We start from the raw sequence: 23,649 nt of genomic DNA on the forward strand, positions 1-23,649 counted from the left end.
AAGGACTGGGGAGGTGACTCAGTTGGTAAAGTGCCCGCTGTGTAAGCACCCAGGCCTGAGTTTGGTCCCTAGGACTTCTATAGCAATAAAAGTGAGCCAAGCAATGCTAGCCTGTAAGTCCTGTACTATGGGAAGAGACAGGATACTGTGGGCTTACTGGCAAGATAATACAGCCTAATTGACAAGCTATAGATGCAGCGAAAAACCCTGTCTTCATATATTCCACATGCATATACGTACATGCAACATGTGCACACACACATACCACACACACACAAAATATCAACACATACTATAACTGCCATACTCAGAGGCTAAGACAAGAGATATCTGCAAGGCCGAGGTCAGCCTGGGCGGCAATGTGAGACCTATGTCAGGAAGAAAAGGCAATACAGTCACAATTGGAATGTGGCGATCCAAACTACTGTAATGAGCTTGATGCTTGCAGAACACATTGCTGAATTAATCACTCTCTTAAGACATTCCCGTGTCATGAGAGAGTTTCCAGTAACTGTGAGCAGATTGTACGTGATTTACAGACACACCCAGAATAAACAGCCAGAGCCAGTGGGAAGAGCATCAGGAAACCAAAGAACTGGTCCCGGGACAATGAGAACAAGGACGCATAGGATGCCTGTTTGAGCAGAATTACCCTTGATACACAGGAATGAAGAAAAAACAGTTTAGTTATAAAATATGGCATCATTTACTAAGTGATACTAAATTCAAAATTTAACTATTCATTATTCATTAATAAGATGTACATATTGAAGCTGGGAGTATTACCCCATGGTAGGAGTATAATCTTGCATGATTAGCATATGAGAGGCCCTGGGTTCCACCCTACTCTGAAGATGACTAAGAAGCTGATTTAAGATCTCACGGGATCTTCTCTGCAGCGTGGTGAGCAGAACTGTGCCCATAACACATGTGCACTGTAATGCCCACAGTTCATGCAGGCTTGGCAAATGAGCTCACGCTAAGGATGTAGAGATGGAAAGACAGACAGTTCTGATCATTCAGAGGTCCTCCACAGAACCCTGGAGCCCAGTAACGGATAGGAAAAAGTGTCAGCCAACAGAGACAACATGTGTGTCTAGAGGACCCAAGGGCAGGGCCCAGGAGCCATAAAATGGAGGCAACAAGGCAACAAAGCCTCCAGGATGAACCAGCCCTGTGACACTTTGACTTTAGCCAGGTCACTCCAGACCCACAGGTCACCATATGACAAGCTGTAAAGCCACAGGCTTAGTTTCTTGTTCTAACAGCTCAAGAAGCAAACACAGGGACTGCAGGGGGGCACAGCCCAGGATGGACTCCTGGAACAATGCTAGCCATTGTGTGACTGCGAGGGTCAGTCACTGCAAACTGCTTCGGGACCAGAGATCAGCAGTGTCAGGCTGTCTTCCTCCAGGGACAAGGAACCCTTGCTCCTCTAGACAAGAATCCACTGAGCACAGGAGGCACTGTGCCTGAGACAGGCCCTCTCCAGAGCCCAGGCTCTCTCCTCAGCTCAGGTGCTACCAAGGGACATTCTCCAACAGGGACATACGCCCAGTAGACCTGTCCACCTCTTGCCCTCCCCCATAGCAATCACACCCAAACCAGCAACTCCTGTGGTTGTCACTCACTCACCCACCTGGCACTACCCACACCAACATCTACATCAGGCACACACCAAAAACCAACAGTTGTCCCACTGACAACACCCCACAGGGTCACACTGATGATCCTTAACCTTCCAACTACTGTAGCAGCCTGACACCAACCCCAGCTTCTAGGCTCTTCCTTAAGAACCCTGTGGAGGCCCAAGCCTGTCTCCTGACCATTCACCCTCCTGACCCTGGCAGCCCTGGAGCTGGACCCATCAGGACACAGTGCAAAGGAAGGATCTAGCAGGTTCTTAAGCTACATGGCCACTTCTAGACCATCTGACCCCCAATCAAAGCATCTGCATAGGGAGCAAGTGTCTGCAGTGAACATCCCTTGTCTGAAGCCTCCTGGGTCCCAGTTCCTGGACTGAAAAGCTTACACTGGCATGTTCTGTCTGCCATTCCATGGCTGCCACCAAGCAAGGCACAGAGCATCAAGGTGAGAAAAACCATCTTTCTATAAGGCCTCTCAGGCTACAGACCAGGGAAGCCACAAGCCACCAGGATACACTACTGGCTTCTGACACCAGCTGCTTGTGACTTACTCCCAAAGGCAGTGACACTCAGACTCTCGGTACAGACATCTCCATAGCCAAGGACTCCTTCACCTGCTGAGGAATCTTCTGTCTGCTTCTTCTCCATAAGGACCCAACTCCTGGCTAGCTGAACTCCAAGCCCTGACTCTGAGCTCTCTCTTAAAAACTTGCTATAGTTGGGGGTGGGGGTGGCATTCACCTCTAAACCCAACACTAAAGAGGCAGAGCAGGCAGATCTCTTCCCAGGTCAGCCCTGTCTACAGAGTGAGTTCCACGACAGCTAGGGCTTTACAGGAAAATCCTGTCTTAAAAAGCAAATAAAGCCCCAGCTCCAAAAAAAAGAAGAGAAAAGAGAAGAGAAGAGAAGACAAGACAACAAAATTTTGCTATCAACTCACAACCCACACACCCTAAACACAGACCTCCTGAGGGAGCTTTCCCTCCCTCTCTTTCCTCCCTTCCCCTTCCTTACCTCTTGTCACTTATATATGCAGCAGCCTCCTTTGGAAATTCAGATCCAAGGCCTCAAACTGTCCCCACCACCTTTTCCTAGTCACAAGGCTTTCTGAAACCACTTCTGCTACAAGGCATCCCACCTACCCTGGGTCCCCTCTCAAGTCAGTGTTCCAGCCCTTCAGTATTCCTTTGGTCCCCTCACTGTGCTCCTAGACCTCTGAAACCTGGCCCTCCCTTCCCTTCTGGCTCCAGCTCATGGCTGGCCTCCCTCTGTAACAACCTCTCCTCTCATGCCATTGCTCCTTCTCTGCTCTGCCTCTAAGTATGGGGCCCATCTATCTCCTCATCCCCAAGGATCTCCACTCCATGGTTTCCTAGATGGTTCTCTCCTGCAAGGAAGCCCAATACCACAGTCCCAGAGGCCAAACATCCTCAAGAGACAGAGTTAGCTCTCCAGATGTCAAAGGAAGGCAGCCAGCTCATGGGGGCCCCTAAGAGAGCACCCCAAAACCCTGTCAAGGACATGCAGATACCAGAAGGTGCCACCTCAAGATAAAGTTATCCAAACAATAACAGACCACAATAGATAGCTCCTAAGGCCAGAGCATGGGCTGGACAGTGGTCAGCCATAGCACAAAGCAGAGTCCAGGCAGCCAGAGAGGCCTGGAGGCCCTGTCGCTCAGCTACATGGGAGGAAATATGAGCTGGGTTTGTCTGCAGGGACAGGAGAGCCCACCTCAGGGGAGAGCCCACCTCAGGGGAGAGCCCACCTCAGGAGAATGTTTGAGGTTGTCCAACTTAAATGGAAGGTTGTGTGTGAAGAGAGAATTCTCTTCAGGACGCCATGGCCGCGGCTGAAATTGAAGCCAGGTGCCAGCATTAGTAGGATGTCTGCCCTTGTTTGACTTTTTAAAGAGCGGGGGAGCTAAGAAAAAGAAACCCAGAGAAAAATGAGAGAAATCCTGTAGCTATCAAAAGAAAGGGAACCCCCACCCCTGCCCCATCCTACAACTCAAGGGGCACGCACGGGCTGCTTGTTAGGACAACTCATCAAGAGACCCCACTATCCCTATCCAGTCTTCAAATGAGCAGGCTTGGATCCTGGGAGAATAATGGAGCAATGATGGGTTAACCGGTTCAAAATCTGTGGGTTGTTTCCCACAGTCAAAGACAGACATGGAGCTGTGAGCTCAAAAGTTCGGAGCAGAGAACATGGAAAGTGTCCCACAGAACAGGCGGAGCGAAAGGACAAGAATGTGCCACAGACAACACTTCTGAGCAGACACAGCGCTTCAGCAGGGCCACACCTGTGTGATCACAAACTCCACGTCCAGCCCACTAACACAGTGGGCTGGCCAGTCCTCACACCAGGCACCTGTGTGGGTGAGCATGGCTTCGCACATTCCTAAGGTATAAACATGTGGTGACTGGAGGAGGGTGGCCAGGAAGGGCAGCACCTCCATCTCATCCCCCCATGCTGGTACCCACATGAGCATCTGTCCTGCTCAGATTCCTGCGATCACCAGCTAGTCTCTATTTGTCAAGGAGCATCATCTGCACCAAGAGGCACCAGCTCTGGTAGCAAGGGGCACTTGGGCCACTGTAGGGGAACCCAGCCCAATGTCCTTACACAGGCATCAGCAGAGAGGTGGTCAGATTTCTCAGCCAATTCATGGCCAGTCCTTAGAAATGCTAAACACACTGGTGCCCTGTGTATACTGTCCCCAGGTCAGCCCAATTTGAGACAGTTCAGTCAAGGGTGTGAGCACCAAGAATTCAATAGACAGTCATAATTCTCTACAAACCCTGGCAAGTGTCATCTGCCTGGATGCCCCTAGTATCCTAGTGCGGCATGGTTGGGACCCAAATGCCTCAGGAAAGTCAAGTACCCCAATCTGCCTGTCTGAAGACTTCCTTTCAGAAGGCTGTCTTGTTGGGCGGCATGCCCTATCTGCCTGTCCAGGGGCACCTCAAACAGCTGCTGTGCCCACATCTGTCGCACACATCAATACAAGCGCTTTCTCCATGCCAGGCATAAGAGAAACAGCAGGGACAATGGGCCCACCCAAGGAGCTAACAGGGGCCACAGGTCCTGTGCAGACTCTAAGAAAGAAGGCACCACACTGAGGGCAGGTGCATGCTGGCTGCACTACCCACCTCACCTCCATCCTCTTCTGGAACACTCTGCCCACCTCCCACTCTCCCAGGGCCACTATTGGAAGCTCAAATTGCATGGGCTTACTTTCTGCCCTGGTGTACTCACTCCTACATGGATGTGTGGCAAGGAGGTTTCTAGAGGTGCTGAATGGGACTTGTCCCCCTCAAAACTCACATTATAAGCTTAACTCCTCAATGTAACAGTATTGAAAAGTAAGGGGACCTTTAGCACATTAGGCCTAATAAGAAACACCTGGGTCATGTGCCCTATAAAAGAAGAAATGCTGGTCTCACAATAGTGGATGAGTTCCCACAAGAGCAGGCTCTTAGAAAGGGTGCATGGCCCCACTGGTGGCTTCCTCTTGCTTGTGATCCCGTCTGTGATCACTACAGGCATAAGACTGACCAGGGACCAGTCAGAAAGGACCACTCAGATTTGAGAGTTACACGAACCTCTTTACCTTATTGAGTACCCCAGTGTTGTGTATTTTTGTGACAGAAAAGGGCCTATGGCAGTGCCTTTAGCAGGGTGCCCATGATCTAGAGCACAAGGCACCCCTCCCCAGAGCAAGTGCTCTGCCAGCAGTGGATGAGCCAGGGAAAGAGTTGTTCCACAGTACTACAGGGAGGCTACAGGGAGGCGGAGGAACCTTTAGGAGGTTGGGCCCACTAGAGGAAGCTAAGTCATTAAGGCTTGAATGCGAAATATTACCAATGGTCTTTTATTTGCAACGCCAGCCGGTGGTGCTGTTGGGAGGCTGTGAAACTTTTAAGGAAGGTGTGGGACTTCACTGGAGGAAGTGGGTCCCGGGGGAGTAGACCTGAGAGTTAGCCTGGTCCAGTTCCAGCCTGAGCTCTTGCCTCCTCGTCTGCCCAGATATAACAATCTGTCCTGCAAGTTCCCATCACCAATGACGCCCCAGCCACCATGCCTTACACAGCACAGGGGACTGCATCCCTTAAACCAACCACGAGCCAAAGTCAACCCCCCTGTACTTGCTCCTGCAGGTGTGCTCTCAGTCACAGGAAACGGGGTGATACAGGGTGTGCCCTTGAAGGGTGATGGAACCCTCGCTCCTTCCTGCCTGTCCCTTGCTTGCTGACTGCCATGAGGTAAGCTCCCCTCTGTGAGCACTTCATAAAGCCTCAAGCAATGAAGCCTGAGGACTAAACACATATCCGTATCAATCATCCAGGATCTTGAAGGAAACCAAACACCAGAGAGCTGACAAACACCCTGGCATATTTCCCAGCTGCCCATAGCAACAGGGCCTTCTATCCTCCCAGAAAGGAAACTAGGGCTGCCTCACTCCCTGCTCCCAAGCCTCCTCACCCATTATCCTGTGCCAAGGCCAATCAAACACTCCCACAAGTGCTGTGAGGACAACCAGTCAGGGACACAGGAGCTCTCCAAGCTAGGCAGAAGCACAGTGCTATGGCTGGGGTCAGGACCACTCCCCGCTCCCTGCCAGGTTACCTACCTGTACTGCTTACCCTTTAAGGCTGCTACAAGCAGATAGCAACCCCTTCTGGGTACCCATGGGGGTCCTGAGGTTCAGCAAAGCAGATAGCACTTCTATCAGTGGTCACATCTCCAGTCAGGCCAGTAAGTAATGGACAGGCGAGCAAGGCAAGCAGGGAGCCCAGCTTTAGCTTTAGTCCAGTTATGCCAAGGAGATGTGGAGGACTCAAGGCGGGAGGACAACTTCCAGTCTCCTGTCCAGCACACTATGGCTACCACTCCTCTGGGACACTCCCCTGCATCTGTCTCCCCAGTCCACACCCTCTGCACACTGAGCCCTTCTCTAAGCAGCCACCACCCAATGATGCCTAAAGCTGCAGAGTCCCTGCTTCCAAGAGCTTAGGACACTGCCCTGTGATAGACATGATCTAAACAGACAGCCAGAGTCCCTCTACAGGACTCAAGCCATTGGATGCCAACAAAGAGAGCCACAGACCCGCCAGGTTTCTGAGGAAAGGATGTCATCAGAGACACTAGCAGATGGAACTAAAGGGGCAGGGAGCTGTCCTCAGAAGGACAGGGGCACTGGACCCTGCGAACCCTCCTGACAGGACGAAGGTAAGAAGGGTCTCAGCTGAGCAAGAACGCCTCCCAGGGGGCTGGGGAGTTAGCTCAGTGGTAGAGCATTTGCCTAGCAAGCACAAGGCCCTGGGTTCGGTCCCCAGCTCCGGAAAAAAAGAAAAAAAAATGCCTTTCAGGAGGACTGACGGCACACGGAAGGGTGCTGTCCTTGGATCTTGACATTTAACAAGGAACCCAGTCCTTGCCACTCTAGACTTCAGGGCCACCACTCTGACCCCATCCCATCTCCCAGTCTTCACAACGAGCAGGAAGGCCTGCAGTGGTGGTGGTCTTGTCTGACATTTGACCTGGGTATGGGCTGCTGGGCTGATACCTTGTCCCTTTGGTTTATTCTAAAGAGTAAGATCATCTGCTCTCCAGGGCTTTAGCCAGGCCCTCGTCTACACAAAAGCCAACCCAAGAGCTGAGATTCTAACCTGCTACTACAATGGGACAGCCCTGGGGAGCACGTTTTATATGTAGGATAAGGAACACCGGGACCAGCAAATGACAGGGAGAGGTGACCTCCAAGGCGCCCATAACCAGGCCTCCTATTTATTCAACCCATAAGAGTACTCTTGCCTTAGATGCAGTGACTTACTTCCAAATACTAAAACATGGCAAAGTGACGAGGTGTCACCTCCAAGGTAAGGTCACAAAGGCACGGTGGCTTTTATCTACCCTTTCCCCTTCTCCCTCACTCTGAGGGAAATGTTGGATTGTGAGCTTCCCTAACTAGACACCCACATGACAGAGAGCCAACAAGATGGGAAGTCTGCCAGCAGCAGTATTAGCAACCGTGGAAGAGGATCTTCCAGGGCTGACAACTGCCACAGGAGAAACTTGGAAGCAGTTCCTCCCACTGAAGGTAGCTGGAGCCCAACCTGTGTGAGCCCTGTCCATGGAGGCAGGCTGTATAGACTGCTGTGCTATTCAGCAGTGAGTGACCAATGTCGCAATGAACACAAAATAAAGATGTCAACCCTTGATTGGCCTTCACTCCACTATAAACACACACACACACACACACACACACACACACACACACACACACGCACACGCACACGCACACGCACACACGCACGCACGCACGCACGCACGCACGCACGCATGCGCGTGCGCACGCGCTGCTTACTCATGGGTGGCCAGGCATGGGTAGATGTTTTCAGACAGGTTCCCTAAAACTGAGTCTGGGACAGGTTGACAGGGTAGCTAAGCGGCAACATCAGAAGCTGAAGTATGGGCCAGGAGTGACCACCACGGGACAGCCACCTGATAGCTCAAGGTCTCATCGTTCAAGTCTACTGACCATGTTGACAACTGAAGAAACTAGCTCAAACACCACGCCGTGGATCCAGACCTCCACTCAAGACAATTCGTAGAGTCTGCTGAATGCTGTAAGGCCTTGGCAGCTCATTTCCCAATATGTCTGACAGCAGCTCAGCGCCACTGCACTGTCAGTGTGCCCAGAGACTGGCGGTGCAGCAGGCCGCCTGGCTGAGCAAGATATGGCCTTCTCCTCCACGTTCTTCACGGGCAGGGTTCCTCCCCAGTCTCTGTAAAGGCCAGTCCTTGAAGGTTCAACATTTCAGGCTCCAAGAAACCAGGTCAAGCATTAGGACTGCACAGACACCTCAACTCTACTCTTGCCCCTTTCTCCCTGTCCCAGTCAGTGTTAACACTTAAGAGTCAGTCCAGTGACTGCTAAGAGGCAGCACAGAAATTAGGCATTAGGAATTCCTTTAAATAGTGAATCTGAGTTCATCTAAGAATCAAAGGTCCCAAAGGAGAAAGGAGTAGGGTGGTAGAGGAGAAAGTGAAGACAGCCATCTTTGACTTGTTCCACTTCTCCACAAACACTATCATCACAGCGGAAGAATACTGACAGACAGAGGGATCAGAGGCAACACAGCTAGGCTAATGTCACAGCTGTCACATGAAGCAAGCTTCAAATGCTGGCTGGGCTTAGATATCAGGCCTCAGGAGACAAGGCATAATGATCATGGGTGGCTTTTCCAGCCTGTCCCCAGAGGATTCACAAGTGCTCGGCTCAGCTGCCAGGCCCAAAGAGCTGTTTCCCATACAAAGTAGAGCCAGGACTCGTTGCATACCCAGGGACCCCAGAACAGAGAAGACAAGGAAAATAAAATGTCCACAAGCTCCAGGTACCCCGCCTCCAGGCAGAGCTCAATTCACACCTACCTGTTTTCAAATTTAGCAGCAAAGATACTGTCTTGAAATGCAAAAGGTTTGCTTTTCTAGTTTTGGAACAACTGTCATTTTTCATGATAAAGTTTACAGCTAGCAAAACCCAAAGGCTAGCCTATTCACAGAAACGATTATGTACAAGCTCCCAATAGACAGGAAATAAAAGCACAAGACCACCAATGACCAAAGCACTTAGAGCTCCAAAACGCACGGCTTCACATTGCCTAGGTTCACCGGCCACACAAAGGGCAGTAGAGACGCCATTGTCTGCATGCAGGCAGGGCCTCACCACTCACAGGATCACAGGAGAGGTAATGTGAGAGAACAGGGCCACTGCAGGGCTGGAGGGACACAGGAATGGACACTGCCTCTTGGGATTCTACACTGTAGCAATTCAGAAACCAGCAGTGCCCACACAGGTAGAGGACCCAGTTCTTTAAGCAGGGAAGGGAGCCATAAGCCATAGGAGCTAACAAAGACCTGACTGAATCGAGTCCACCTGCTGGAGGTCTGTCCAGCAGAAGCAAACTGACCCAAGAAACCAGCAGGAGTAGCTGGCTTTTATCACTACTCCATGAGACCCACAGCTAGCTGAGACCAGGGCTGGCCCTGGGAATGGTTGCCATCCTAGCCCATGGTCAGTTAGCCAGAGGTCACTTGTCAACTCATTCCTCTCACTCTAGGCATCAGCCTAGGCTCCTGCATTTTGGAAAAGTGATAGGAGATGCAGAAGCCACAGATTGTCAGAGCAAGGATCCTCACTGCCAATGACTGTAGCAACAATTCTGATCCCACATCACATGCCACTTCCAAATCTTTGAAATATTTAAGAGTAAACCATGCTGATTTTCCATTTCATTTTTATTTGACCTTTCTTTTTTAATCTCTACTTAATATTTATTTCTGCTTGTGATTTTAAACCCATGCGAAGTGAGTCTTTGAAGACAGAGGATTTAATTTCACAAAAATATGACACATCATTAGATGCCACATAAAGACAGCTTTTACGCATCCCAGTTTCTCAAACACCGTGCAGCAATATTTTCTCTGACAAGTCCAACTATAAAGGGATAAGGCCATTTCCTGGTGCCCATAGTCCCACCCAGGGAGCCAGGGCTTCCCCACTCCTGGGAGCACCCTGCCCTGTGCACGAAAGACAGAGGAGTAACTTTCTAGAATTCTATACCCAGCTAAACTAAAAAGGATCTAGACTGTAAAAAGGATAGCTTCAAAATCAAGAGGGCTGAGCTCTATGTTATATTTCTTAACTGACAAAAAAGAAAGTAGAATTTTAGCAAAGCAAGAATGGAGCTGGGATCAGACGAGGAACCTGACACACAGGAACCCAACACAGAGTAGTACAGCACAGGCGACTCCAGCTGACACTCTATGCAGATCTTGGGACTTCAGAACAGACCGGAGCAGAGTCTTCCAATACCACCTGCTAGGGGTGGACTACCATGAGGATGTAATGAGATCCAGTATAGGTACATCACAGCAAGATTAATCCACAAGTGCATGATGGGAGCTGTGCTCCAGGGTCCCTGCCAACTAAGAGGCTTATTAAGAGAGAGTGTGGAAAGATGGGCTCAGTAGTTCAGGGCTCTTGGTTCAATTCCAGTATCTACACGGTCACTAACGACCAACCATAACCATAGCTTAGGGGATCCAACAGGCATGTACTTGGTTCACATACATTCATGTAGGCAAAATATTCATACATACATACACACACACACACACACACACACACACACACACACACACACACACTTTTTTAAAAGATGGGACTTGGGAGGAAGCGCACAGAGACCTAAAGACTCTACTCACCTTTGATAAGAATCAAAAAGGAATGTATCATGTAAATTCTAAGAGACCACAGTAGGCAGCTAAGAAAACAGGACACGTAGGATGGTCCCTCAGAATGCCACTGTTTGAATGTAAACCCGTGAGTTAGTGCCCAACACAGCAGATGTCATGTCAGGAAAACTTAGACCATGGCTCAGAGATAGATGGGCGGTATACACACTATGTAGCCCATGATGTGTACATATGCATGTAACTGCCTGGATAAGGAAAGCAGCACGTGGGGTGCCCTGCTTAGGGACACTGAGACCACAAGAGAACAAGAAAAGGAAACCAGAAGGACGACTGACATGTTCCCCTTCTCTTTCAACCCCACTCCTTTAAAGACAAGGAGTGGGGTTACTAACCGGGTCAGTTTCTGCCTAGAACAAGTGACTTCTCCATGGGAGAAGCTGGGAGCTTCTAAAGTGGTAGACCCTGAAAATCAGGAGCAATGTTCCTGTGTATGTATGTGCCTATTTGAGCTTATCTGCTTTGGGGTTTGAAGTTTGGGCTTTATTCATTTTAGATTCTGTTTGTCATTTATTGTTGTTGTTCTTTGAGACAGGGTTTCCCTGCATACCCTTGGCTGTCCTGAAACTTGTTCTGTAGACGAGGCTGGCCTTGAACTCAAAGATCCACCTGCCTCTAATTCTGCGTTCTTAATTATGTGTACATGTATGTATATGCTCATGAAATCCAGTGCCTTGGGAGCATTAGTTCTGCAGGGAGCTGTGAGCTTTCCAATGAGGGTTTTGGAAACCAAACATGGGTCCCTGCAAGAGCAGTATATACTCTTAACACTGAGGCCACTCTAGCCCCGGTGTTTTTGTTGTTGAGGTAAGAGCTCACTTAGCCCATGCTCTGGCATCACGCTCTCCATCCTCCTGCCTCAACCCCCTGAGGGCTGGGGTGACAAGCTATTACTGAGCAGATTTCTGGAGGTTGTAGTTTTCGGAGTGGGAACCACCACCTCCCTAAAGAGAATAGGACAAAGGGACACCCCACCCTCTCGCAGCCGAGTGTGCATCCAGAAACACAGTCACAGGGCAGTGGGACCACAAACTACTGCAGTCTGTGGTATCCATGTGCCCCACCCTGGGGGAGGGGCAGGACTAAGCTGTTCTTCAGCAAGAAGGGGGAAACACTCCAGGGACTTTGCAGATGTAAACTGAGGACTTTGGATCTCCTGGCAACCCTAAAAGTCCACACAGACCATGACAGAGGAAGGCTTAAAACAGAAGAGAAGGCCACGTGATGCTGGAACCAAGCCCTGAGCCCAGGGATGGGACCAGTCTCCACCTGCCATGAGAAGTAAGGAGATTCTCCCTGATCCCCAAAGGACATGTGGCCAGTGAGACCAACAGCAGACTTCTGGCATCCAGAGACTTGAAGAATAAACTGTTGTTTTAAGCCACTAAATTTAAACACTCTGCAACAGCTCAGTAGGAAACTAAAACAAGTGCTGACTAGTAAGCATTTGCAGGGTTTCCAGCAAACTCACAAAAAGAAAGAAAGGAGGGAGGGGGCTGCAACCACCTTATACCATCATGCACTTGCTGCCAGAGCAAGGCAGGGAGCCCACAACTAAGGCAGCACTCTCCATCAGCCAGATGGGACCAGCATGCTGGGCCTGTCTCAGATACAGATGTCAAATGACAACAGAATTAGAAATACAGGGCTCAGCCTCAACCTTTCCTAGCTCTGGGATCCTTACAGTTCTCCAGGCTCAGTATCACTTTTGTGGCCACCCAGCATCCCATCCTCTGAGGTTGCTGTTCTAAACATAATGCAAAGAGTGAGCCAGCCTTGACACAGGCCCTCCTGGGTGCCACACAGGACCACAGAGTGCCTCCTGTCACTAGCTGGCACTCCATGATGCACTGCAATTTGGCTCACTCAGTATAAACCCTGTCTTCTCCTGACTCCTGGGCAAAGACTGGCACACACATGCCACCCCAACTCTGAGGGCCTTTCCTCAGCTCTGGTGTTTGCTGATCTCCTTTGCCAGCTCTCCAGCCTTTCATCTTTCCTGTCAGAAGCAACCTCCTCCTTAGTCCCTCTTAGGGTAGGTTCCAAGAAACTTCACAGAAATGGCCTTACATCTTTTAAAGATCCTGGACACCTGCTTCCTGCCCTCAACACTTCTTGATCCTACCCCCATAGTCTTTCCTACGCCATTCCCTTCTACCCGCCGACTTTGTCTGTCCCAACAGTGTCCCTTAAGTCCAGGTCCTGTCAGCCTGAGTACTTGGTACTTGTCAGCCAGCCCCCAAAATAAAAAAGTGTACATTTTTACTCCAGTTTTTCTGGAGAAATTGTTGTGCTGACAATTGCACTCTCTTCAGAAACTTTTAAACTTAAGCACAGTCCCTCGATTCAAAATTGATTTTGCTCCTCTCCCCTCACCCCCACACACCAGTTGCTTGCTGTAGGCTCAAGGCTTCATTTCCAGTGACCTCCCTGATATCAGCTCTCCCTCCATCTATCTACATCCCATAGGTCTGAGGCCATTTCAGGAACCTGGGCCCCTCCATTTGGATTCTATGTGTCAAAGCCCCTCTGTCTACACTCCAAGCGTCTGAGCCCTAGCTACACAACACCCCTCCATCTAGGCTCCACTGCTGAGCCCCCTGACTAGTTTACAGTTCTGCACCCCACCCCCACAGTCTGGGGCCCCTGTCTACACTCCAGGGGTCTGAGCCCCTCTGCCTACACCCTGAACCCCCTTGTCTACACTTCCCAGCTCTAGCCCCTCCACCGATAACTCAATCCTCATTGTGGGCTGCCCTGCGTTCTTGCCCTACATTTCCTCAGTTCGGGTCCTTGGAAACGGTCTCTGCCCAAACAATGAGACCGCGGGCTGAGTTGGACATTAAAGTCCCCTCAGGGCCAGCCCGGCGGGCTTCTGAGCCGGGTCAGACCCCGCCCGAGTCCGGGGGGGCTACGGCCCGTGGAACCCGCACATCCGGCCTGCGCGGGACCCCAGCCGCAGCCCGCGCGGGCAAGTTCCCGGAGTCCCGCGCGAACAAAGAAGGCGCGGGCGGCGCCCGAGCTCGGCCCCCACGGCCGCAGGAGGACAAGGCCGGGCCGAGCGGGGGCGCGCGCTATAGAAGAAAGACCCGCGAGGAGGAGCGCCGGCCCCGCTCACCTACCGGGCCGCCGCTTGCTCCCGCCGGGCGCCCGCCGAAAGCATCAACGGTCACCGCCGTCGCCGGGCCGGGGGCGGGGCTCCGGGAGGGGCAGGGTCCGGCCCCTAAGAGCGGAGCTCCGACTCCTGGGGGGGCGGGACCCAGTCATTGTAGGGCGGGGCCCAGGCCCTAGGGGGCGGGGCTCGTGGGCGGGGCTCGTAGGGGAGCGGGTCAGGCCGTTGTGCACTTCGGGATCCCACCCACAGGTCCAGCTTCTGGAGGCGTGGCTCCTGAAAGGCGGGGTCCAACCGTTTTAGGAGGGTGTGACTCAGGGTCTTGGGGGTGGGGCTCACCGGGGATCCACCAAGTTTAGGATTTTGGTGGAGGCTGGTTTTGGGGAGCAGAGCTGGATGTAGGGACGGGTTAGGCTGTAGGATGTGGGAGTCCGGGACCAATGGGGTCCGGCTTCTGGGGGCCGGGCTCCTAGAAAGCGGAGTCCGCCTACTGGACAGCGGCTCGGAGACAGGCCGGGTTGGACTCGTAGCACAGAAGTGCTCACGAAGTAGGGACTTGCCTGAGACTGAAGACCTAACGGAAAGCTCAACAATCAGGGCGTAGGGCTAGACAGAGGCGGGGCGGAGCCTGGAGCCCGGGGCGGGACTTCCGCCTCGATCCAGCTGTGGAGTTGAGCTACTCTACTAAATCGCAAAAGCTAGACGGGTTTCTTTCTTGAGCGGCTGCCCAGGGCTGGACTGTGTGGTCTCCTTCACATGCACAGAGAGATTAATTCGTCCTCATTCAAGGGACAGTTCTTGTGAGGAAAGTTTTCCCACCTGCCAGGAAAGGCGTCATCTACCTGAGGATGTGCATTTGCGATGGAGAGAGGTACATCAGTCCTTTTCCACGCACCACTCAGGCTATGATGCAGTAGTTGCACAAACTGATTTTATAGTTCCTCGCCCGACCTTTTCATAACACTGGACCTTGTCTACCCCAAGGAGACCTTTCTTTGGTGAAAGGGCGGGATTCTCCTTCCCTTCCCACATTGACATCCTAGCAACCACAGCTTCTTTAGAAGTTTCATTCCCAGTAAAGCAGTAACTAGCTACCGTGCTTTTAGAAAACAGGCCACTGGGCGTTTTACTAAATAAAAAGTACTGTCCAGGAATTCACTGCCTCGGCCCTGTTCTTTCAAACACTACCCCAACCTAGTTCAAGCTTCTTGGACTTGAGATTAAATCATCATGAACACCCCATAGCAGTAACCTTTAACACTCACTCCTTCCCTTAATTCAGGAAATGTAAGTCATGGCTGGTAGTCCCCTCCAGAGTTTCCAGGACAGCAAACCCCTGGGTTCTGGTCAAGGTGCCACTTCAGTTCACTCCATAGGTAGACGCATTGGCTGTCAATGTGTCTTGAGTAGGAAGCGCTGTGACACTGAGGTCAATGGCAGTAACATGGCCCCATTTTTATGCATGTGGTACCAGCTTACATCTCTTTCTGCTTGGCCTCAACAACCTCCTTCAATCTTCACAAAATCTCTCTGCTCTTTCTTTCTTGGCCCTGCTTCCTCTCTCCTGTCTTTTCTCCCTCTTTAAACATTTGTTGCTGATCCACTCTCCAGCCTGCAGTCAACCCTGCTATTGAGCACGGCCCTGTCCTCTTGTGTGGGTCACTGCTCTTTCTGCTTTCTCCCCATCCATGGCCACTCTTCTTGCTTCCAGCCCCAGAGATGCTGACAGTCAGTCCTCTTGTTACCTGTCACCCTGACTATCTGCTCCCTGGTGGAACTTCAACTAGATGAGACCTAATGTCAATAAGCTGTCCCAAGGTACAGGGAGGGAGGTAGGGGGAAGACAGAGAGCCTTTGAAGCACAACCAGGCCAGAAGGAAGCAGGCCACAGGGCCCTGCCTCCTGGAGCGGTGCGAGGCATCAAGAAGGGTGGAGAGCAGCCAGCGGAGGCTGTGAAAGATGTCCAGCCCAGGGGTCTTCTTTGCCTTTCATTTCCTCCAGACTGGGCTGGCTTCCAGATGCCTTATAGGCTTGATGTAGGAACAGGGGAGAGAGCTGAAGGGACAGTCCCCAGGCGTGGATCCTCAGACTGGTGAAGAAGCTATTCACAGTGTGAAATGTCTATTCCTCCAGCTAAGATCCTTCATGTGACCACAGATGGGCAGACCATGCTCAGCCTATGGTCTGTCCTTTCACTGCTCCAGGTTGCCTTCTCCCTGGTTTCTGTCCCTCTTTGGTAGCACCTTTACAAGGGCAAGCATGCAGAGCCCAAACCAGCCAGAAACCAGTCACCTGTCTGAATTATCAGGCAAGGAGTTAGGAGGCGGATCCAGCCAAGGCGGCCACATGAGGAGCCCATGCCGGACACGTTAGGTTTTGGAAGATGGGAAAGTTTTAAAAAGATGGACGGGAGATGGCCACACAGTTTACATGTGCTTGATGCCAGTTAACTAACGTGGTGATGGTGCTGATGTGGGAAGCACATGGAGGATCCTCAAAACATTACGAATTTAACCATGTCATCTAGCAAATCCCACTACTGATATGTGCCCTGAGGTAGTAAGGTCTGTATGGCAATACCTGCACCGCATGCTCACCGAAGCACTGTTCACAGGGCCCGGGATATGGGATCCACTTTATAAGCACAGGAATAAAGGAAACGTGGCATACAATAGCATTCTATGCAGCCTTGAAAATGCGCAGCATCATGCTTCGTGTAACATACATGTAACATACGTGCCTGCAGCTTTGGTCTGTCCCGCTGGGGCCTCCCATAAACTTATCAATGTAGTGAAAGAATGGAGACTTGGATCAGAGTGCCTGCCCAAGTGTCCAGCTGCCCTCTTACCTTCCCCCAGTCCCCTCTGCTGAGGATGCCGCTCTACCTGTTGGTCATCTCTCTTCACCTGTCACTCCTGTATAGGCTCAACTCTGGGGTCGCCCTCTGGAACCAGCTCTTATCCCTCCCCTACCCACAGCTCCCCGGGCACCCACCAAACTATGCCTGTCACTAAGGGTCACATAGGCAGCTGTGCAATGCTGCCCCACAAAGCCACATACATACCCCAAACAGAGAGATCCGTTGAATCCTTCTGACCACTAACCAGTACTGTGCAACAGCTAGGCCCTGGGGACACAATGTCCACTCAGGCAAGCATAAGGCTGGAGGAGCTGCAACAAGCTGGCCAGCAGGTGTGATTGCCATTCATGCTCCTGGCAGAGCCCTTGGCTGGGACAAAAGTTGGGGCCTTAGCCCTACAAACTGGGGAGCAGGTTTGAAAGCAGGTACAGAGGCTACTCCATGAAAAGACAGCCAAAGGCTTGCTGAGGACTTAGTGACTTTAAAGGTAGATAGAGGACATGAGGAACTTAGAAAAAGTAGCTAAGAAGCCCAAGTCCAGCTGAGGTACACCCCTTGCCAAATCTCCCCAACACACACACACACACACACACACACACACACACACACACACACACACACACACTGCTGTGTTTGAACTCCCTGGCCCTTTCCTAAAATGCTGGCTTTAAGAGCTCAGACCCCTCTTTCTAGAAAGCTCTCCTTTGGATCACCCCTCTTCCATGGTCTGTAGACACCACCAGCTGCATCGTGTTGCAAAATCCATGAGGAGTAAACAGATGAAATATATTAAATGAAGCATTATGTTTTTCACCAGAACACACGAAAGAAATTAAGTAGGACATACTGTTACTAAATAGAGCCTGTGTTAATTAGGAAGACTGTTACCAAATAGAACATGCATCAATTAATAGACCATATTGTTGCTGAGTAGAATACAGGATCATTAACTACAGCAGACTGTTCCCGCATGAAGCTTTTTCTCTTGGGTCTCCGAAGCTGCGGAATGGGGGACAGGGAGCTCCTGCAGGTATAGGCCTGGGGCAATTTCACAAAGCAGAAAAGGGCTTTGCTGCACAAGCGGACGTCCAGATGCATGAGAGCATCAGCACCCTGTGCAGATCCCACTTTGAGATGCTCCTCTTAAGGGACCCATCCACACTCACTATCAGACTGGAAAGTTGCCAGGATGACTGGGCGTGACAGCATACAACTGTAAACATGGGACCTCCAGGCAGAGGCAAGAGGAACATGAGTTGAAGGCATTCTATATGGTGAGTCCAAGGCCAGCCTGGGCTATGTGAAAAAGCAAGATGAAGTAGATCAGAAAGCACCTCAGAGTGACAGCCATAGATGCTTTAACTGCTGCTCTCTGGTCTCTCATGACCAACCCTGACAATGATGGTCCTGTGAGAGAGAGCTCTGAGGTAGAGTAGCTCTATCTGACTGTACTGGTGGCATGGGAAGGGCTGTATGCATAAGTTCCCTGGAGACGAGGAATTTAGGGGGACAGTATCCTATTGCTGCTGTTGTATGTGGGAGTAGAATTAGCCTCAAAGGTAGGAACGCTTTCTTGGAATCTGCAGGATTCTGGGTCCAACCCTAACAACACAAAATAGCAAAAGCCAGCAACAAAAATACTGCATTTGGTTTCCTAGCAACCTCCTAATGTGAGCCACTAACCATGGCCTGCTGTCCCATGAAATCTGAGGTGGCGGCTTTGTCCCTGAGAAGCAGCTCTGGCCTCCAGGAGTGTCTGCCCACTGAGCTTTGTGTCCAGTGGGGTAGGGGCAGGACTGCAATGGTCACTTGGCTAGAAGTTAGAAGGGTTTTAGCGTGTCCCGCAAAGTTTGTGTGTTGTACTCTTTGTCACAAAGGAACAAGGTTGGCAAGTGTTGCCTAAAGAGAAGCCTACACTAAGCCATGTGGAAGACACAAGCTGAGGCCTAGGTGGCCTCCACGCAGATTCTAGACATGTCTTGGACAGTCTTGGGGCCCCAGCAGAGACTTGTAGGACTCCTGTAGACATAACCTCACAGCGTCTTAAGGGATGTAGCACAGTAAAGTCACCAGTGCATCCTAGCCTGAGAGAGTTGTACTTGGGGGAGGCAAAAAGTCATGGGATGGGTATACCCAGAGCCAAGCTCATCGTGGGTCCTCAGGAGTTAGGACATGGGGATGATTCTCTGGCCACAAGATGATCATCCTTCCTCTGGCTTAGACTTGCTTCGAACCCTGTGCTTGGAGACCCTGGAAGCAGGTCAGCTTTGGTATGTTAGTTACCTCAACTGTTTGCCCAGGTTTGAAACTTAACAGACCAGGACAGCAAGACAACGCACACACACACACACGTATGTATCCAGTATTAGATAACAGTGACACAAATCTTAGAGTAACCAATAGTTGTCTAAGTGGTCTTAAGGTCCATCAATAAAAGTAAATCTAGCCCACTGTCTATGTCTGGCAAGGCTGTGGATCCTCTAAGAGAACCTCCTACTGTCACTTGCCTAAGCCAGTATAACTTTAACTGTGTTCTAATACTTATCCTTATAGTAGAGCTCCCACTCCTCATCGGTGAAGCTTCCTTTTGCAGGTTGAAACTATTACAGAAACCCACAATTGGTCAAAATGCAGAGAAGAATTGACCGTGGGTACCTAGCCCCTGATACATGTACAACACAACTCCTATGGCTCAGACAATACTGCAGAAGAAGGAAGCAGGAAGATTAAAAGAGTCCAAGGACCAGGAAATCTGCTGTGAAATCATCTTTATATATAAAAGGGAAGCTGCACCTATGAAATTTCAGCAATATGGTCACCTGAACAAGACCTGTACAATGGCTACACCAGTTGACATACCAGTGTGAATGTAGGAAACTGCACAAGGACCCCAGATAAGGAGCTACAGGCAGTGGCTACTAAGGAAGGGAGATCAGTTTTCTCCAGAGATGAGCTCCCTGATGGATTAGCCAATGCCTTGTGGTCAACACCTACACTTGCAAGCAACACCAAATGGACTCGTGTGTGTGTGTGTGTGTGTGTGTGTGTGTGTGTGTGTGTGTGTGTGACAATAATTAAAGACTAAGAGGTCCTGGAGTGGGGAAGGTAGGAAGAGTTGGAAAGGGGGAATGAAATGGTGTAATAAAGTACATGTGACATTTTCAAAAGTTTAGAATTTAAAAAGTTGTTTTTCATAGATTCTAGGCCGTCTTCTCTGTCTGTTCTCTCTCTCTCTCTCTCTCTCTCTCTCTCTCTCTCTCTCTCTCTCTCTCTCTCTCTCCAATCTGCATCCATTTGTTTCTAGTCCTGAAGACAAAGACAAACCCCTTGGGAAGAGACTACAGACCCAGCAGAAGATAGGGACAGCAAACAGTCTGAGGTGAACTTCGGGTGTCTTTTTCTCTCTTTACGCTTTCAAACTGCTAAGGCAAAAGTAAATGAACCCTGAGGTTAAACAGGAAGATAGGCATGGCCCTTCAGCACAGTTAAAAGAAACAGTTGAGAGGCATGCAGTTCCTCAGGAAGGGATGAAAAGGTTGACTCCAGTTAGCAACAGCCTTCCTGAGGATGGAGGCCCCAAACCCCAATATTCTCTGTAAGGAGAGCAGATGGAGCTTAATCCACTGGTCTAATTCTTGAAGCTACAAGTGGTGGATGGCTCAGAGTAGTGGTCTCAAACATCTACACTCTCATTCGAGATTCTTTATGGTCAAAAATGGCTCAGGGTAGTCAACCTTAAAGATGATTTCTAGGCTTGTATTTGGCAGAGGAAAGAAGGGATTTGTTTGCCTTTGAATGGGAAGATCAAGAGCCTGGAAGAAAGTATCTATAAAGATAGACCACACTTCTGGGGGGTTCACTGAAGTCTCTTACCACTATACACCTCAGAGACTAAAGAGCAATTTATCAAAAACTGTATTGTGGGTCTGTCCTTCACTTTTTTTCTCTTAGGATACAAGGTATTCGTGCCTACACCTAGGTCCCCAAAACCAAGAAAGGATTTATGAAAACACTTGAGACTAGTGGGGCACTGCAGACTCTGGATTGATGCTTACACTATCAAACCAAAGTTTCACACACAAATCCTAGACTAGAAAACTGAGCCTCTCCTGGAGGAGGAAAAGGAAATCAAGACCATAGAATTAAGCAGGAATTAGTGCCTGCCCCAGCACCAGCCTCGCCCTCTCTGGAAAAAGCCTTTGCACCTTTTTCTAAGTGAAGACAAAGCTCCTGTGCTTGGAGGACTCTCTTGGGGTCATGGGAAAAGACAACGACAGCAGATTTGTCAAAGTTGTCAGACAGTCTAACACGGACGGCTCGAAGGCATTCAATCAGTAGCCCCATGAAAGAAAGCTGAGAAGAAACTTCTACAGCTGTTTAATTGTGAGCACTGCTCTCCAAGTAAGAAGCCCACAGCAGACGGCTGGAAGATGGCTAGAAGACAGGAAGAATAAAGCTATTCCTCCAGAGAAAGAAGAGTCCATCCTAGCCACTAACAACCATTTCAACCCTGCGGAATTCCTGAGCACAGGGACCCTTCTGTGCCCATAGAACATTATTGTTTAAATGTGACTGATTTGTCTGTCCTGACTGGAGCAAGATCCCTTTCTTCAAGAAGCCAAACTATGGACAGATGGGTCCTTCTGTGTAACTCAGGGGAAAGACATCGTAGGTATTCTGAGATCGATAGAATTAAATTTAGAAAATACTGAATGTGGCTGAATGACAAGAAACTGGTCCCCCCAGACATTTGAGTAATGTGTTTTGAGCCAGGCCTTTATAAATGTGGAGGTATATTACTGACTCCAGTTCTGCATTTGGGTATTTTTTTTCTGGTGTTGTGTGTGTGTGTGTGTGTGTGTGTGTGTGTGTGTGTGTGTGTGCGCGCGCGCGCGCGCGTGCACGCGTGTGCGTGCCTGCTACCTGAGGAGGTCAGATGAGGAAACTAGATACCCTGGAAACCAGAGTTAAAGATGGTTGTCAGTTAAGACACCAGTGCTGGAAACCAAACCTGGGTCCTCTGTGGGAGCAACCAGTGCTCTTAGCTACTGAGCCATTGCTCCAGTCCCCAAACATACATTTGTAGTAGTTCATACTTTGGGGAAAATCTGAACATAAGTAGGGTTAATTAACAGAAAAGGAAAGGCTTTGATACACAAGAAACTTATTACTGAGGTATTAGAAAACTTGCAGCTTCCTGAGGAAGCTGTCATTGTACAAACCCCTAGCATCAAAGGGGACACAGGTTAGAGACCTAGAGAAGGAGACTGGCTGATGAAATGGCAAGAGAAGCTGGAGTAGAATTTAAACTTTTCACATGCCTTTTCATTCTCATCTTCCCCAAACCACAACCACTTTAAAATGTTCAGGGGCAGGAGCTAGAGAGATGGCTCAGTGGTTAAGAGCACTGGCTGCTTGTCCAGAGGACCCAGGTTCAATTCCTAGCACCAGGTTCAACCCCCATTTCAGCTCACAACTAACTTCAGTGCCAGGTATCCATGCAGGCAAAGTACCAATGCACATAAAATAAAAATAAAATCTTTTTTTAAACTAAAAAATGTTTCAGGAGTGGAAGAAAAACAATGAACTGACATAAGGGTTATCAAAATAGTAGAAGGGAAATGGGATCTACCTAATGGGAGGGAAATGCTTTCCATATCAGTAATAAGGGTACTGGGGATACTGGTCTCAGTTATATGAAGGTCACGGGATCCCCAGACAATGTATGCAGCTATTCTAGGGACTTATGTATGTGTATGTGTGTATGTATATATACAACACACACACACACACACACACACATATGGATTTATGCTATAGTGAAATAGTCATCATTAGTTATGAGGTCTCTCGCAAAGTTCATAACCAGAGCCTTCACCAACAGCTTTCAGGAGAGAGAAATTATGTGCTCAGGCCATTCTGAGGTATCCAGGTACACGTCACTGAGATGTCTAAAGTAAGTGGATAGTTAATGGTTACTGTGGACCACCTCACTAATTGGTGGACATGCCCCTCTCCCCAGTGCTACAGCCAAACTACACAATAACATTCTTAGCATTTGAGTGAACACAAAACAGAAGCTTGGGTACTGTCTTACTTAAGGTTACTGTTGCTGCGATGAGACACCATAACCGAAGAAACTTGGGAAGGAAAAGGTTTATTTGGCTTACAGTTTCATGTCACCATTCATTGCCGAAGGAAAGTCAGGACAGGAACTCAAACAGGGCAGGAACCTGGAGGAAGGAGATGATGCAGAGGCCATGGAGGGGTTTCGTTTCCCCTGGCTTGCTCAGCCTGCTTTCTTATAGAACCCAGGGCCATCAGCCCTGGGATAACACCACCCATCAATCAATAATTAAAGAAAATGCCCTTTAGGCATGCCTGCAACCCAATCTTATGGAGACCTTTTCTCAACTAGGGATCCCTCCTTTTAGATAACTCTAGCTTGTGTCTGGTTGGCACAAGACGAGCCACCACAGACACTAACTGGTACCATATGTTTTGGTAGCCCCATCCCTCAGGTAAAGTTGCAAGAATATGGGTAAGATCCTTAAATGACAAAGGACTGTGCTAACCCTAGAGACGAAACATTCTTGCACCAAATGCTTGCTGAGAATTTACACAGCTCCTCATGAAATGAGCTACCAAACCAGAGAAGGGGCAGTGACATTCCCACCATGGACACTAAGGGTCAGTTTGTCAAGGGC

At 49.8% G+C, this 23,649-nt stretch overlaps 1 protein-coding gene across 3 annotated transcripts in view; it reads right to left on the reverse strand.

Moving 5' to 3' along the window:
• Rgs12 (regulator of G-protein signaling 12) overlaps positions 1-14,246 on the reverse strand; it is a 94,016-nt gene extending 79,770 nt beyond the window's left edge. For 2 of the 3 annotated variants that reach the window (XM_087584164.1, XM_087584165.1), the window contains exon 1: positions 14,093-14,172. The gene's annotated coding sequence lies outside the window, so the exon portion shown is untranslated. 3 annotated transcript variants of the gene reach the window in all.
• Between the last annotated feature and the right edge of the window lie 9,403 nt (positions 14,247-23,649).

Source organism: Rattus norvegicus, chromosome 14, assembly GCF_021556685.1.
Source record: "Rattus norvegicus strain SHRSP/BbbUtx chromosome 14, alternate assembly SHRSP_T2T, whole genome shotgun sequence".
NCBI lineage: Eukaryota > Metazoa > Chordata > Mammalia > Rodentia > Muridae > Rattus > Rattus norvegicus.